Below are 15,059 nucleotides of genomic sequence, written 5' to 3' on the forward strand. Positions count from 1 at the left end.
TGTAATAGTTTGGTATTTGTTTAAGCACACAAGTCCGTCTTTGGCATTACATTTCACAACCTGACCAAGCTGTGACAGAGGAAGTCCAGGGTAAAGTTTTGAACGGCATTCCACTTCCTTTGGTGCTGAGCAGATGGTTAGATAGGTTTCAGTAATTTTTTTGATTGGTATTATTTCACCACCTTCAGAATCTTTTGTTGGGCCACCAAAATCCATCCAATCTGACCAATGGCAAATGCATCCAGGTTTAGATGTAAGCTTGGTTGTTTTCAGGGTTGTGAAAGTTGTTAAAGGTGTAGTAGTAGACAATATAGCTGGATTTGACAGCCTAGTAGTGGTTGGAGATGGTGATTGTGTTGTTGTACCGCCACAGTTTACGTCACAACAGTATACTCTAATCTCAAAGTTCATGCATTGTTGTGTAATAGTTTGGTATTTGTTTAAGCACACAAGTCCGTCTTTGGCATTACATTTCACAACCTGACCAAGCTGTGACAGAGGAAGTCCAGGGTAAAGTTTTGAACGGCATTCCACTTCCTTTGGTGCTGAGCAGATGGTTGGATATGTTTCAATTATTTTTTTGATTGGTATTATTTCACCACCTTCAGAATCTTTTGTTGGGCCACCAAAGTCCATCCAATCTGACCAATGGCAAATGCATCCAGGTTTAGGTGTAAGCTTGGTTGTTTTCAGGGTTGTGAAAGTTGTAGTAGTAGACAATATAACTGGAATTGACAGCCTAGTAGCAGATGGAGTTGGTGATTGTGTTGTAGAACCGCCACAGTTTCCGTCACAACAGTATACTCTAATCTCAAAGTTCAAGCATTGTTTTGTAATAGTTTGGTATTTATTTAAGCACACAAGTCCGTCTTTGGCATTACATTTCACGACCTGGCCAAGCTGTGACAGAGGAAGTCCAGGGTAAAGTTTAGAACGGCATTCCACTTCCTTTGGTGCCGAGCAGATGGTTAGATAGGTTTCAGTAATTTTTTTGATTGGTATTATTTCACCACCTTCAGAATCTTTTGTTGGGCCACCAAAATCCATCCAATCTGACCAATGGCAAATGCATCCAGGTTTAGATGTAAGCTTGGTTGTTTTCAGGGTTGTGAAAGTTGTTAAAGGTGTAGTAGTAGACAATATAGCTGGATTTGACAGCCTAGTAGTGGTTGGAGATGGTGATTGTGTTGTTGTACCGCCACAGTTTCCCTCACAACAGTATACTCTAATCTCAAAGTTCAAGCATTGTTGTGTAATAGTTTGGTATTTGTTTAAGCACACAAGTCCGTCTTTGGCATTACATTTCACAACCTGACCAAGCTGTGACAGAGGAAGTCCAGGGTAAAGTTTTGAACGGCATTCCACTTCCTTTGGTGCTGAGCAGATGGTTGGATATGTTTCAATTATTTTTTTGATTGGTATTATTTCACCACCTTCAGAATCTTTTGTTGGGCCACCAAAGTCCATCCAATCTGACCAATGGCAAATGCATCCAGGTTTAGGTGTAAACTTGGTTGTTTTCAGGGTTGTGAAAGTTGTAGTAGTAGACAATATAACTGGAATTGACAGCCTAGTAGCAGATGGAGTTGGTGATTGTGTTGTAGAACCGCCACAGTTTCCGTCACAACAGTATACTCTAATCTCAAAGTTCAAGCATTGTTTTGTAATAGTTTGGTATTTATTTAAGCACACAAGTCCGTCTTTGGCATTACATTTCACGACCTGGCCAAGCTGTGACAGAGGAAGTCCAGGGTAAAGTTTTGAACGGCATTCCACTTCCTTTGGTGCCGAGCAGATGGTTAGATAGGTTTCAGTAATTTTTTTGATTGGTATTATTTCACCACCTTCAGAATCTTTTGTTGGGCCACCAAAATCCATCCAATCTGACCAATGGCAAATGCATCCAGGTTTAGATGTAAGCTTGGTTGTTTTCAGGGTTGTGAAAGTTGTTAAAGGTGTAGTAGTAGACAATATAGCTGGATTTGACAGCCTAGTAGTGGTTGGAGATGGTGATTGTGTTGTTGTACCGCCACAGTTTACGTCACAACAGTATACTCTAATCTCAAAGTTCATGCATTGTTGTGTAATAGTTTGGTATTTGTTTAAGCACACAAGTCCGTCTTTGGCATTACATTTCACAACCTGACCAAGCTGTGACAGAGGAAGTCCAGGGTAAAGTTTTGAACGGCATTCCACTTCCTTTGGTGCTGAGCAGATGGTTGGATATGTTTCAATTATTTTTTTGATTGGTATTATTTCACCACCTTCAGAATCTTTTGTTGGGCCACCAAAGTCCATCCAATCTGACCAATGGCAAATGCATCCAGGTTTAGGTGTAAACTTGGTTGTTTTCAGGGTTGTGAAAGTTGTAGTAGTAGACAATATAACTGGAATTGACAGCCTAGTAGCAGATGGAGTTGGTGATTGTGTTGTAGAACCGCCACAGTTTCCGTCACAACAGTATACTCTAATCTCAAAGTTCAAGCATTGTTTTGTAATAGTTTGGTATTTATTTAAGCACACAAGTCCGTCTTTGGCATTACATTTCACGACCTGGCCAAGCTGTGACAGAGGAAGTCCAGGGTAAAGTTTTGAACGGCATTCCACTTCCTTTGGTGCCGAGCAGATGGTTAGATAGGTTTCAGTAATTTTTTTGATTGGTATTATTTCACCACCTTCAGAATCTTTTGTTGGGCCACCAAAATCCATCCAATCTGACCAATGGCAAATGCATCCAGGTTTAGATGTAAGCTTGGTTGTTTTCAGGGTTGTGAAAGTTGTTAAAGGTGTAGTAGTAGACAATATAGCTGGATTTGACAGCCTAGTAGTGGTTGGAGATGGTGATTGTGTTGTTGTACCGCCACAGTTTACGTCACAACAGTATACTCTAATCTCAAAGTTCATGCATTGTTGTGTAATAGTTTGGTATTTGTTTAAGCACACAAGTCCGTCTTTGGCATTACATTTCACAACCTGACCAAGCTGTGACAGAGGAAGTCCAGGGTAAAGTTTTGAACGGCATTCCACTTCCTTTGGTGCTGAGCAGATGGTTGGATATGTTTCAATTATTTTTTTGATTGGTATTATTTCACCACCTTCAGAATCTTTTGTTGGGCCACCAAAGTCCATCCAATCTGACCAATGGCAAATGCATCCAGGTTTAGGTGTAAGCTTGGTTGTTTTCAGGGTTGTGAAAGTTGTTAAAGGTGTAGAAGTAGACAATATAACCGGAATTGACAGCCTAGTAGCGGATGGAGTTGGTGATTGTGTTGTAGAACTGCCACAGTTTCCGTCACAACAGTATACTCTAATCTCAAAGTTCAAGCATTGTTGTGTAATAGTTTGGTATTTATTTAAGCACACAAGTCCGTCTTTGGCATTACATTTCACGACCTGGCCAAGCTGTGACAGAGGAAGTCCAGGGTAAAGTTTAGAACGGCATTCCACTTCCTTTGGTGCTGAGCAGATGGTTGGATATGTTTCAATTATTTTTTTGATTGGTATTATTTCACCACCTTCAGAATCTTTTGTTGGGCCACCAAAGTCCATCCAATCTGACCAATGGCAAATGCATCCAGGTTTAGGTGTAAACTTGGTTGTTTTCAGGGTTGTGAAAGTTGTTAAGGTAGTAGTAGACAATATAACTGGAATTGACAGCCTAGTAGCAGATGGAGTTGGTGATTGTGTTGTAGAACCGCCACAGTTTCCGTCACAACAGTATACTCTAATCTCAAAGTTCAAGCATTGTTTTGTAATAGCTTTGGTATTTATTTAAGCACACAAGTCCGTCTTTGGCATTACATTTCACAACCTGACCAAGCTGTGACAGAGGAAGTCCAGGGTAAAGTTTTGAACGGCATTCCACTTCCTTTGGTGCAGAGCAGATGGTTGGATAGGTTTCAGTAATTTTTTTGATTGGTATTATTTCACCACCTTCAGAATCTTTTGTTGGGCGACCAAAGTCCATCCAATCTGACCAATGGCAAATGCATCCAGGTTTAGATGTAAGCTTGGTTGTTTTCAGGGTTGTGAAAGTTGTTAAAGGTGTAGTAGTAGACAATATAGCTGGATTTGACAGCCTAGTAGTGGTTGGAGATGGTGATTGTGTTGTAGTACCGCCACAGTTTCCGTCACAACAGTATACTCTAATCTCAAAGTTCAAGCATTGTTGTGTAATAGTTTGGTATTTGTTTAAGCACACAAGTCCGTCTTTGGCATTACATTTCACAACCTGACCAAGCTGTGACAGAGGAAGTCCAGGGTAAAGTTTTGAACGGCATTCCACTTCCTTTGGTGCTGAGCAGATGGTTGGATATGTTTCAATTATTTTTTTGATTGGTATTATTTCACCACCTTCAGAATCTTTTGTTGGGCCACCAAAGTCCATCCAATCTGACCAATGGCAAATGCATGCAGGTTTAGGTGTAAGCTTGGTTGTTTCCAGGGTTGTGAAAGTTGTAGTAGTAGACAATATAACAGGAATTGACAGCCTAGTAGCAGATGGAGTTGGTGATTGTGTTGTAGAACCGCCACAGTTTCCGTCACAACAGTATACTCTAATCTCAAAGTTCAAGCATTGTTTTGTAATAGTTTGGTATTTATTTAAGCACACAAGTCCGTCTTTGGCATTACACTTCACGACCTGGCCAAGCTTTGACAGAGGAAGTCCAGGGTAAAGTTTTGAACGGCATTCCACTTCCTTTGGTGCTGAGCAGATGGTCGGATAGGTTTTAATAATTTTTTTGATTGGTATTATTTCACCACCTTCAGAATCTTTTGTTGGTCCACCAAAGTCCATCCAATCTGACCAATGGCAAATGCAACCAGGTTTATGTGTAAGCACGGTTGTTTTCAGGGTTGTGAAAGTTGTTAAAGGTGAGGTAGTAGACAATATAGCTGGAATTGACAGCCTAGTAGCAGTTTGTGTTGGTGATTGTGTTGTAGTATCGCCACAGTTTCTGTCACAACAGTATACTCTAATCTCATAGTCAAGGCATTGCTGTGTGAGGCCTTGGTATTTGTTCAAGCACACAAGTCCATCTTTGGCATTACATTGTACAACCTGGCCAAGCTGTGACAGAGGAAGTCCAGGGTAAAGTTTTGAACGGCATTCCACTTCCTTTGGTGCCGAGCAGATGGTCGGATAGGTTTTAATAATTTTTTTGATTGGTATAATTTCACCACCTTCAGAATCTTTTGTTGGTCCACCAAAGTCCATCCAATCTGACCAATGGCAAATGCAACCAGGTTTATGTGTAAGCACGGTTGTTTTCAGGGTTGTGAAATTTGTTAAAGGTGTCGTAGTAGACAATATAGCTGGATTTGACAGCCTAGTAGTGGTTGGAGATGGTGATTTTGTTGTAGTACCTCCACAGTTTCTGTCACAACAGTATACTCTAATCTCATAGTCAAGGCATTGCTGTGTGAGGCCTTGGTATTTGTTCAAGCACACAAGTCCATCTTTGGCATTACATTTTACGACCTGGCCAAGCTGTGACAGAGGAAGTCCAGGGTAAAGTTTTGAACGACATTCCACTTCCTTTGGTGCAGAGCAGATGGTTGGATAGGTTTCAATTATTATTTTGATTGGTATTATTTCACCACCTTCAGAATCTTTTGTTGGGCGACCAAAGTCCATCCAATCTGACCAATGGCAAATGCATTCAGGTTTAGATGTTAGCTTGGTTGTTTTCAGGGTTGTGAAAGTTGTTAAAGGTGTAGTAGTAGACATTATAGCTGGATTTGACAGCCTAGTAGTGGTTGGAGATGGTGATTGTGTTGTAGTACCGCCACAATTTCCGTCACAACAGTATACTCTAATCTCAAAGTTCAAGCATTGTTGTGTAATAGTTTGGTATTTGTTTAAGCACACAAGTCCGTCTTTGGCATTACATTTCACAACCTGACCAAGCTGTGACAGAGGAAGTCCAGGGTAAAGTTTTGAACGGCATTCCACTTCCTTTGGTGCCGAGCAGATAGTTGGATTGGTTTTAATAATTTTTTTGATTGGTATTATTTCACCACCTTCAGAATCTTTTGTTGGTCCACCAATGTCCATCCAATCTGACCAATAGCAAATGCATCCAGGTTTATGTGTAAGCACATCTGTTTTCAAGGTTGTGAAAGTTGTTAAAGGTGAGGTAGTAGACAATATAGCTGGAATTGACAGCCTAGTAGCGGTTTGTGTTGGTGATTGTGTTGTAGTATTGTCACACTTTCCGTCACAGCAGTATACTCTAATCTCATAGTCAAGGCATTGCTGTGTGAGGCCTTGGTATTTGTTCAAGCACACAAGTCCATCTTTGGCATTACATTTTACGACCTGACCAAGCTGTGACAGAGGAAGTCCAGGGTAAAGTTTTGCACGGCATTCCATATCCTTTGGTGCTGAGCAGATGGATGGATATTTTTCAATTATTTTTTTGATTGGTATAATTTCACCACCTTCAGAATCTGTTGTTGGGCCACCAAAGTCCAGCCAATCTGACCAATGGCAAATACATCCAGAGATAGAAGTAGTTGTGGTTGATTTCCATGCTGTGGTACTTGAATTTTTTGAAGGTGTGTTTGACGACGTTATTGTTATTGATGGAGCTGTGGATAAGCTTGTATTAATTGAGGAACTCTGTTGCTTTGGTGTCGTAGTTGGTGGTGCAGGTATGCTTGTTGATGATGTAGCCATGCTTGGTGATGACTCCCTAGTAGTGGTTGAAATGTGTGATTGTGTTGTGATACTGCCACAGTTTTCATCACAACAGAATACTCTAATCTCATAGTCAAGACATTGCTGTGTGAAGCCTTGCTGTTTATTCAAGCAAACCAGTCCGTCTTTTGCATTACATTTAACAACTTGTCCAAGCTGTGAAAGAGTCAGTCCAGGATACAGTTTTGCACGGCATTCAACTTCCTTTGGAGCTGAGCAGATGATAGGATAGGTGCCAGTTATTATTTTAATTGGTACTATTTTACCACCTTCAGGACCTTTTGTTGGGCCACCAAAGTCCATCCAATCTGACAACTGGCAGAAGCATCCAGTGGTTAGAGTAAGCATGGTTGCTTTTGGCATTGCTGAAGTTGAAGACATTGTTGAATGTGTTGTAGCAGATGTTGGTGTTGTGGATATACTTGTACTAGTGGATAAACTCTGGACTAATGATGACGAAGTTGCTGTTTCCGTAATTGGTGATGACATCATACTAGTGGTTGGAGTTGGGGTTTGTGTTGTGTTGCTTTGACAGTTTCCTTCACAACAGACTACTCTAATCTCATAATCAAAGCATTGCTGTGTGAGGCCTTGGTATTTATTCAAGCAAAACAGTCCATCTTTGGTATTACATTTCACAACCTGGCCAAGCTGTGAAAAAGGAAGTCCAGGATAAAGTTTCACACGACATTCCACTTCCTTTGGTTCGGAGCAGATAGTAGGATAGGTGTCAGTTATTCTTTTAATTGATACTATTTCACCACCTTCGGGACCTGATGTAGGGCCACCAAAGTCCATCCAATCTGACCAATGGCAAATGCATTCAGGTACAGAAGAAATCGTGGTTGTTTTTGGCATTGTAGAAGGTGAATTTGTTGAAAGTGTGGCAAAAGACGTTGTTGTTGTTGTTGGAGTTGTGATTATGCCTTTAGTAGTGGAAAAACTCTGGACTGTTGGTGTTGTGGTAGGTGATATAGACAAGCTTGTTGATGACACCCTAGTAGTGGTTGGTGTTGATGACTGGGTTGTAATGCTGCCACAGTTTTGGTCACAACAGAATACTCTAATCTCATAGTCAAGGCATTGCTTTGTGAGGCCTTGGTTTTTATTCAAACAAACCAGTCCATCTTCCACATTACATTTCACAACCTGCCCAAGCTGGAAAAGAGGAAGTCCAGGGTAATGTTTTGCACGGCATTCTACTTCCTTTGGTGTTGAGCATACGGTAACATAGGTGTCATTTATGTTTTTAATGGGTACTATTTCACCTCCTTCAGGTCCTGTTGTTGGGCCACCAAAGTCCATCCAATCTGACCAATGGCAAAAGCATCCAGGTAAAGAAGAATGAGTGGTTGTTTTTTGCATTGTGTAAGGTGAAGTAGTTAAAGGTGTAGCAAAAGAAATGTTTGGTGTTGGTGGAGATGTAGAAATGCCTGTAGTAGTCGATAAACTCTGGACTATTGATGTTGTTAGAGTTGTGGATATGCCTATATTAGAGGACAAACTCTGGACTGTTGATGTCATGGTGGATGATATAGAAGTCGGTGATTGTGTTGTGATGCTACCACAACTGTTGTCACAACAGAATGATCTAATCTCATAGTCAAGACATTGTTGTGTGAGGCCTTGGTATTTGTTTAAGCAAATCAGTCCATCTTCCACATTACATTTCACAACCTGGCCAAGCTGGGGAAGAGGAAGCCCAGGATAAAGTTTTGCACGACATTCCACTTCCTTTAGTGCTGAGCAGACTGTAGGATAGGTTTCAGTTATTCTTTTGATTGATATTATTTCACCACCTTCAGGACCAGTTGTTGGGCCACCAAAGTCCATCCAATCTGACCAATGGCAAATGCATCCAGGTACAGAAGAAAGTGTGGTTGTTTTTGACATTGTGGAAGGTGAAGTAGTTGAAGATGTAGCAAAAGACGCTGTTGGTGTTGAAGTTGTGGATATGCCTGTAGTAGTGGACAAACTCTGGACTGTTGGTGTTATGGTGGGTGATATAGACATGCTTGTTGATGACACTCTAGTAGTGGTTGTAGTTGATGATTGGATTGTGATGCTGCCACAGTTTTGGTCACAACAGTGTACTCTAATCTCATAATCAAGGCATTGCTTTGTGAGGCCTTGGTTTTTATTCAAGCAAATCAGGCCATCTTCTGCATTACATTTCAAAACCTGCCCAAGCTGGGAAAGAGGAAGTCCAGGGTAATGTTTTGCACGGCATTCTACTTCCTTTGGTGCTGAACAGATGGTAGGATAGGTGTCAGTTATTCTTTTAATTGGTATTATTTCACCTCCTTCGGGACCTGTTGTTGGGCCATCTAAATCCATCCAATCTGACCAATGGCAAATGCATCCAGGTACAGAAGAAAGCATGGTTGTTTTTAGCATAGGGGAAGATGATAAACTTGTTGAATGTTTATCAGAAGACATTGTTGGGCTTGGTGATATGGTTGTACTAGTGGATGTACTCTGCACTGTCAGTGTGGTGGTAGTTGATGTAGGCATGGTTGTTGATGTTACACTAATAGTGGCTGAAGTTGGGGATTGTGTTGTGATGCTACCACAACTGCTGTCACAACAGAATGATCTAATCTCATAGTCAAGGCATTGCTGTGTAAGGCCTTGGTATTTATTTAAGCAAATCAGTCCATCTTCCACATTACATTTCACAACCTGGCCAAGCTGGGGAAGAGAAAGCCCAGGAAAAAGTTTTGCACGACATTCCACTTCCTTTGGTGCTGAGCAGACTGTAGGATAGGTTTCAGTTATTCTTTTGATTGATATTATTTCACCACCTTCAGGACCAGTTTTTGGGCCACCAAAGTCCATCCAATCTGACCAATGGCAAATGCATCCAGGTATAGAAGAAAGTGTGGTTGTTTTTGACATTGTGGAAGGTGAAGTAGTTGAAGATGTAGCAAGAGATGCTGTTGGTGTTGAAGTTGTGGATATGCCTGTAGTAGTGGACAAACTCTGGACTGTTGGTGTTATGGTGGGTGATATAGACATGCTTGTTGATGACACTCTAGTAGTGGTTGTAGTTGATGATTGGATTGTGTTGCTGCCACAGTTTTGGCCACAACAGTATACTCTAATCTCATAGTCAAGGCATTGCTTTGTGAGGCCTTGGTTTTTATTCAAGCAAATCAGGCCGTCTTCTGCATTACATTTCAAAACCTGCCCAAGCTGGGAAAGAGGAAGTCCAGGGTAATGTTTTGCACGGCATTCTACTTCCTTTGGTGTTGAACAGATGGTAGGATAGGTGTCAGTTATTCTTTTAATTGGTATTATTTCACCTCCTTCGCGACCTGTTGTTGGGCTATCTAAATCCATCCAATCTGACCAATGGCAAATGCATCCAGGTACAGAAGAAAGCATGGTTGTTTTTAGCATTGGGGAAGATGATAAACTTGTTGAATGTTTATCAGAAGACATTGTTGGGCTTGGTGATATGGTTGTACTAGTGGATGTACTCTGCACTGTCGGTGTGGTGGTAGTTGATATAGGCATGGTTGTTGATGTTGCACTAATAGTGGCTGAAGGTGGGGATTGTGTTGTGATGCTACCACAACTGCTATCACAACAGAATGATCTAATCTCATAGTCAAGGCATTGCTGTGTAAGGCCTTGGTATTTATTTAAGCAAATCAGTCCATCTTCCACATTACATTTCACAACCTGTCCAAGCTGGGGAAGAGGAAACCCAGGAAAAAGTTTTGCACGACATTCCACTTCCTTTGGTGCTGAGCAGACTGTAGGATAGGTTTCAGTTATTCTTTTGATTGATATTATTTCACCACCTTCAGGACCAGTTGTTGGGCCACCAAAGTCCATCCAATCTGACCAATGGCAAATGCATCCAGGTATAGAAGAAAGTGTGGTTGTTTTTGACATTGTGGAAGGTGAAGTAGTTGAAGATGTAGCAAGAGACGCTGTTGGTGTTGAAGTTGTTGATATGCCTGTAGTAGTGGACACATTCTGGACTGTTGGTGTTATGGTGGGTGATACAGACATGCTTGTGGATGACACTCTAGTAGTGGTTGTAGTTGATGATTGTATTGTGATGCTGCCACAGTTTTGGCCACAACAGTATACTCTAATCTCATAGTCAAGGCATTGCTTTGTGAGGCCTTGGTTTTTATTCAAGCAAATCAGGCCGTCTTCTGCATTACATTTCAAAACCTGCCCAAGCTGGGAAAGAGGAAGTCCAGGGTAATGTTTTGCACGGCATTCTACTTCCTTTGGTGCTGAACAGATGGTAGGATAGGTGTCAGTTATTCTTTTAATTGGTATTACTTCACCTCCTTCACGACCTGTTGTTGGGCCATCTAAATCCATCCAATCTGACCAATGGCAAATGCATCCAGGTACAGAAGAAAGCATGGTTGTTTTTAGCATAGGGGAAGATGATAAACTTGTTGAATGTTTATCAGAAGACATTGTTGGGCTTGGTGATATGGTTGTACTAGTGGATGAACTCTGCACTGTCGGTGTGGTGGTAGTTGATGAAGGCATGGTTGTTGATGTTACACTAATAGTGGCTGAAGTTGGGGATTGTGTTGTGATGCTACCACAACTGCTGTCACAACAGAATGATCTAATCTCATAGTCAAGGCATTGCTGTGTAAGGCCTTGGTATTTATTTAAGCAAATCAGTCCATCTTCCACATTACATTTCACAACCTGGCCAAGCTGGGGAAGAGAAAGCCCAGGAAAAAGTTTTGCACGACATTCCACTTCCTTTGGTGCTGAGCAGACTGTAGGATAGGTTTCAGTTATTCTTTTTATTGATATTATTTCACCACCTTCTGGACCTGTTGTTGGGCCACCAAAGTCCATCCAATCTGACCAATGGCAAATGCATCCAGGTATAGAAGAAAGTGTGGTTGTTTTTGACATTGTGGAAGTTGAAGTAGTTGAAGATGTAGCAAGAGACGCTGTTGGTGTTGAAGTTGTGGATATGCCTGTAGTAGTGGACAAACTCTGGACTGTTGGTGTTATGGTGGGTGATATAGACATGCTTGTTGATGAAACTCTAGTAGTGGTTGGAGTTGATTGGGTTGTGATGCTTCCACAGTTTTGGTTACAACAGAACACTCTAATCTCATAGTTGAGGCATTGCTTTGTGAGGCCTTGGTTTTTATTCAAGCAAATCAGTCCATCTTCTGCATTACATTTCACATCCTGCCCAAGCTGGGAAAGAGGAAGTCCAGGGTAATGTTTTGCACGGCATTCTACTTCCTTTGGTGCAGAGCAGATGGTTGGATAGGTGTCAGTTATTCTTTTGATTGATACTATTTCACCACCTTCAGGACCTGTTGTTGGTCCACCAAAGTCCATCCAATCTGACCAATGGCAAATGCATCCAGGTATTGAAGAAAGCGTGGTTGTTTTTGACATTGTGGAAGGTGAAGTAGTTGAAGGTTTAGCAAAAGATGTTGTTGGAGTTGTGGATATGCCTGTAGTAGTGGTCAAACTATGGACTTTTTGTGTTGTGGTATGAGATATAGACATGCTTGTTGATGACACTCTAGTAGTGGTTGGAGTTGATGATTGGATTGTGCTGCTTCCACAATTTTGGTCACAACAGAACACTCTAATCTCATAGTTAAGGCATTGATTTGTGAGGCCTTGGTTTTTATTCAAGCAAATCAGTCCATCTTCTGCATTACATTTCACATCCTGCCCAAGCTGGGAAAGAGGAAGTACAGGGTAATGTTTTGCACGGCATTCTACTTCCTTTGGTGCAGAGCAGATGGTTGGATAGCTATCAGTTATTCTTTTGATTGATACTATTTCACCACCTTCAGGACCTGTTGTTGGGCCACCAAAGTCCATCCAATCTGACCAATGGCAAATGCATCCAGGTACTGAAGAAAGCGTGGTTGTTTTTGACATTGTGGAAGGTGAAGTAGTTGAAGGTTTAGCAAAAGATGTTGTTGGAGTCGTGGATATGCCTGTAGTAGTTGACAAACTCTGGACTGTTGGTGTTGTAGTGGGTGATATAGACATGCTTGTTGATGAAACTCTAGTAGTGGTTGGAGTTGATGATTGGGTTGTGATGCTTCCACAGTTTTGGTTACAACAGAACACTCTAATCTCATAGTTGAGGCATTGCTTTGTGAGGCCTTGGTTTTTATTCAAGCAAATCAGTCCATCTTCCGCATTACATTTCACATCCTGCCCAAGCTGGGAAAGAGGAAGTACAGGGTAATGTTTTGCACGGCATTCCACTTCCTTTGGTGCAGAGCAGATGGTTGGATAGGTGTCAGTTATTCTTTTGATTGATACTATTTCACCACCTTCAGGACCTGTTGTTGGGCCACCAAAGTCCATCCAATCTGACCAATGGCAAATGCATCCAGGTATTGAAGAAAGCGTGGTTGTTTTTGACATTGTGGAAGGTGAAGTAGTTGAAGGTTTAGCAAAAGATGTTGTTGGAGTTGTGGATATGCCTGTAGTAGTTGACAAACTCTGGACTGTTGGTGTTGTAGTGGGTGATATAGACATGCTTGTTGATGAAACTCTAGTAGTGGTTGGAGTTGATGATTGGGTTGTAATGCTTCCACAGTTTTGGTTACAACAGAACACTCTAATCTCATAGTTGAGGCATTGCTTTGTGAGGCCTTGGTTTTTATTCAAGCAAATCAGTCCATCTTCCGCATTACATTTCACATCCTGCCCAAGCTGGGAAAGAGGATGTACAGGGTATTGTTTTGCACGGCATTCTACTTCCTTTGGTGCAGAGCAGATGGTAGGATAGGTGTCAGTTATGCTTGTGATTGATACTATTTCACCACCTTCAGGACCTGTTGTTGGGCCACCAAAGTCCATCCAATCTGACCAATGGCAAATGCATCCAGTAGTGGGAGTAAGCCTGGTTGTTTTCAGCATTGTGGAAGTTGAAGACATTGCTGAATGTTTTGTAGCAGACGTTGTAGGAGTTGTGGATGTGCTTGTACTAATGGATGAACTCTGGATTGTTTTTGTTGTAGACTGCATTGATAACATGCTAATTGAAGAACTTTTTAGCAGTGTAGCAGTATGTGTTGTTTTTTGACTGGTAGGTACGCTTGTACTCGTGGATGAACTCTGGATTGAATATGTCATAGTTGTTGGTGTATGTGTGCTTGTTAATGGCATCTTAATAGTGGTTGAACTTTGGTTGTGTGGTTGTGTTTGTGTCATGCTGCCACAGATTCCATCACAACAGGATACTCTAATCTCATAGTCAAAGCATTGCTGGGCTAAGGCTTGTTTTTTGTTTAGGCAAACCAGGCCATCTTTTGCATTACATTTCACAACCTGGCCAAGCTGGGAAAGAGGAAGTCCTGGATATAGTTTTGCACGGCATTCCACTTCCTTTGGGGCTGAGCAGATGTTAGGATAGGTATCAGTTATTCTTTTAATTGGTACTGTTTCACCGCCTTCGGGACCTAATGTTGGGCCACCAAAATCCATCCAATCTGACCAAGGACAATTGCATCCAGGGGTAGGGTTAAGCGTGGTTGTTACTGGTGTAGTGGAAGTTGGTGAGATTGTTGAATGAGTTGTGGATATGCTTGTATTAGGAAAGGGATTCTGGACTGTTAGTGTTGTAGTTGATGGTGTTGGCGTGCTTATCTGAGGTCTTGAAGGTATTGCAGTAGATGTTGTTGTTGGAGTTGTGGATATGCTTGTCTGAGTGGACAAACTCTGTACTGTTGTTGTTTTAGCTGGTGATGATGGTGTGCTTCTTGAAGAAGTTGATTGGGTAGAAGTGACAGTTGTTGTTAAAGTTAAAGAAATGTTGGAACTCTGGACTGATGATGTTTGTGGTGTAGGTGTGCTTGTTGAAGTTGTTGACTGTGTAGCAGTATATGTTGTTGCTGTTAGGGTCGTGGATATGTTTGTATTAGTGGAGGAACTCTGGACTCTTGTTGTTGCAGATTGTTGAATAGGCATGCTAATTGAAGTTTTTGATGGTGTAGCAGTAGATTTAGTTGTTGTTGCTGTTGTTATTGGAGTTGTGAATATGCTTGTCTGAGTGGGGGAACTCTGGATTGTTGATGTCGAAGTTGGTGTAAGCATGATAGTTGAGGACACCCTAATAGTGGTTGGAGTTGGAGAGTGGGTGCTGGTGCTGCCACAGTTTCTGTCACAACATGATACTCTAATCTCATAATCAAAGCATTGCTTTGCAAGGGCTTGGTTTTTGTTAAGGCAAATCAGTCCATCTTCTGCATTACATTTCACAACCTGACCAAGCTGAGAAAGGGGAATTCCTGGATATAGTTTTGCACGGCATTCCACTTCCTGTGGGGATGAGCAGATTGTAGGATAGGTATCAGTTATTCTTTTAATTGGC

General features: G+C 41.5%; 1 protein-coding gene across 1 annotated transcript in view; it reads right to left on the reverse strand.

Moving 5' to 3' along the window:
- Positions 1–15,059, reverse strand: part of muc5f (mucin 5f) — a 63,495-nt gene that overhangs the window by 13,908 nt on the left and 34,528 nt on the right. The gene's annotated exons all lie outside the window — the stretch shown is intronic.

Source organism: Myxocyprinus asiaticus, chromosome 2, assembly GCF_019703515.2.
Source record: "Myxocyprinus asiaticus isolate MX2 ecotype Aquarium Trade chromosome 2, UBuf_Myxa_2, whole genome shotgun sequence".
NCBI lineage: Eukaryota > Metazoa > Chordata > Actinopteri > Cypriniformes > Catostomidae > Myxocyprinus > Myxocyprinus asiaticus.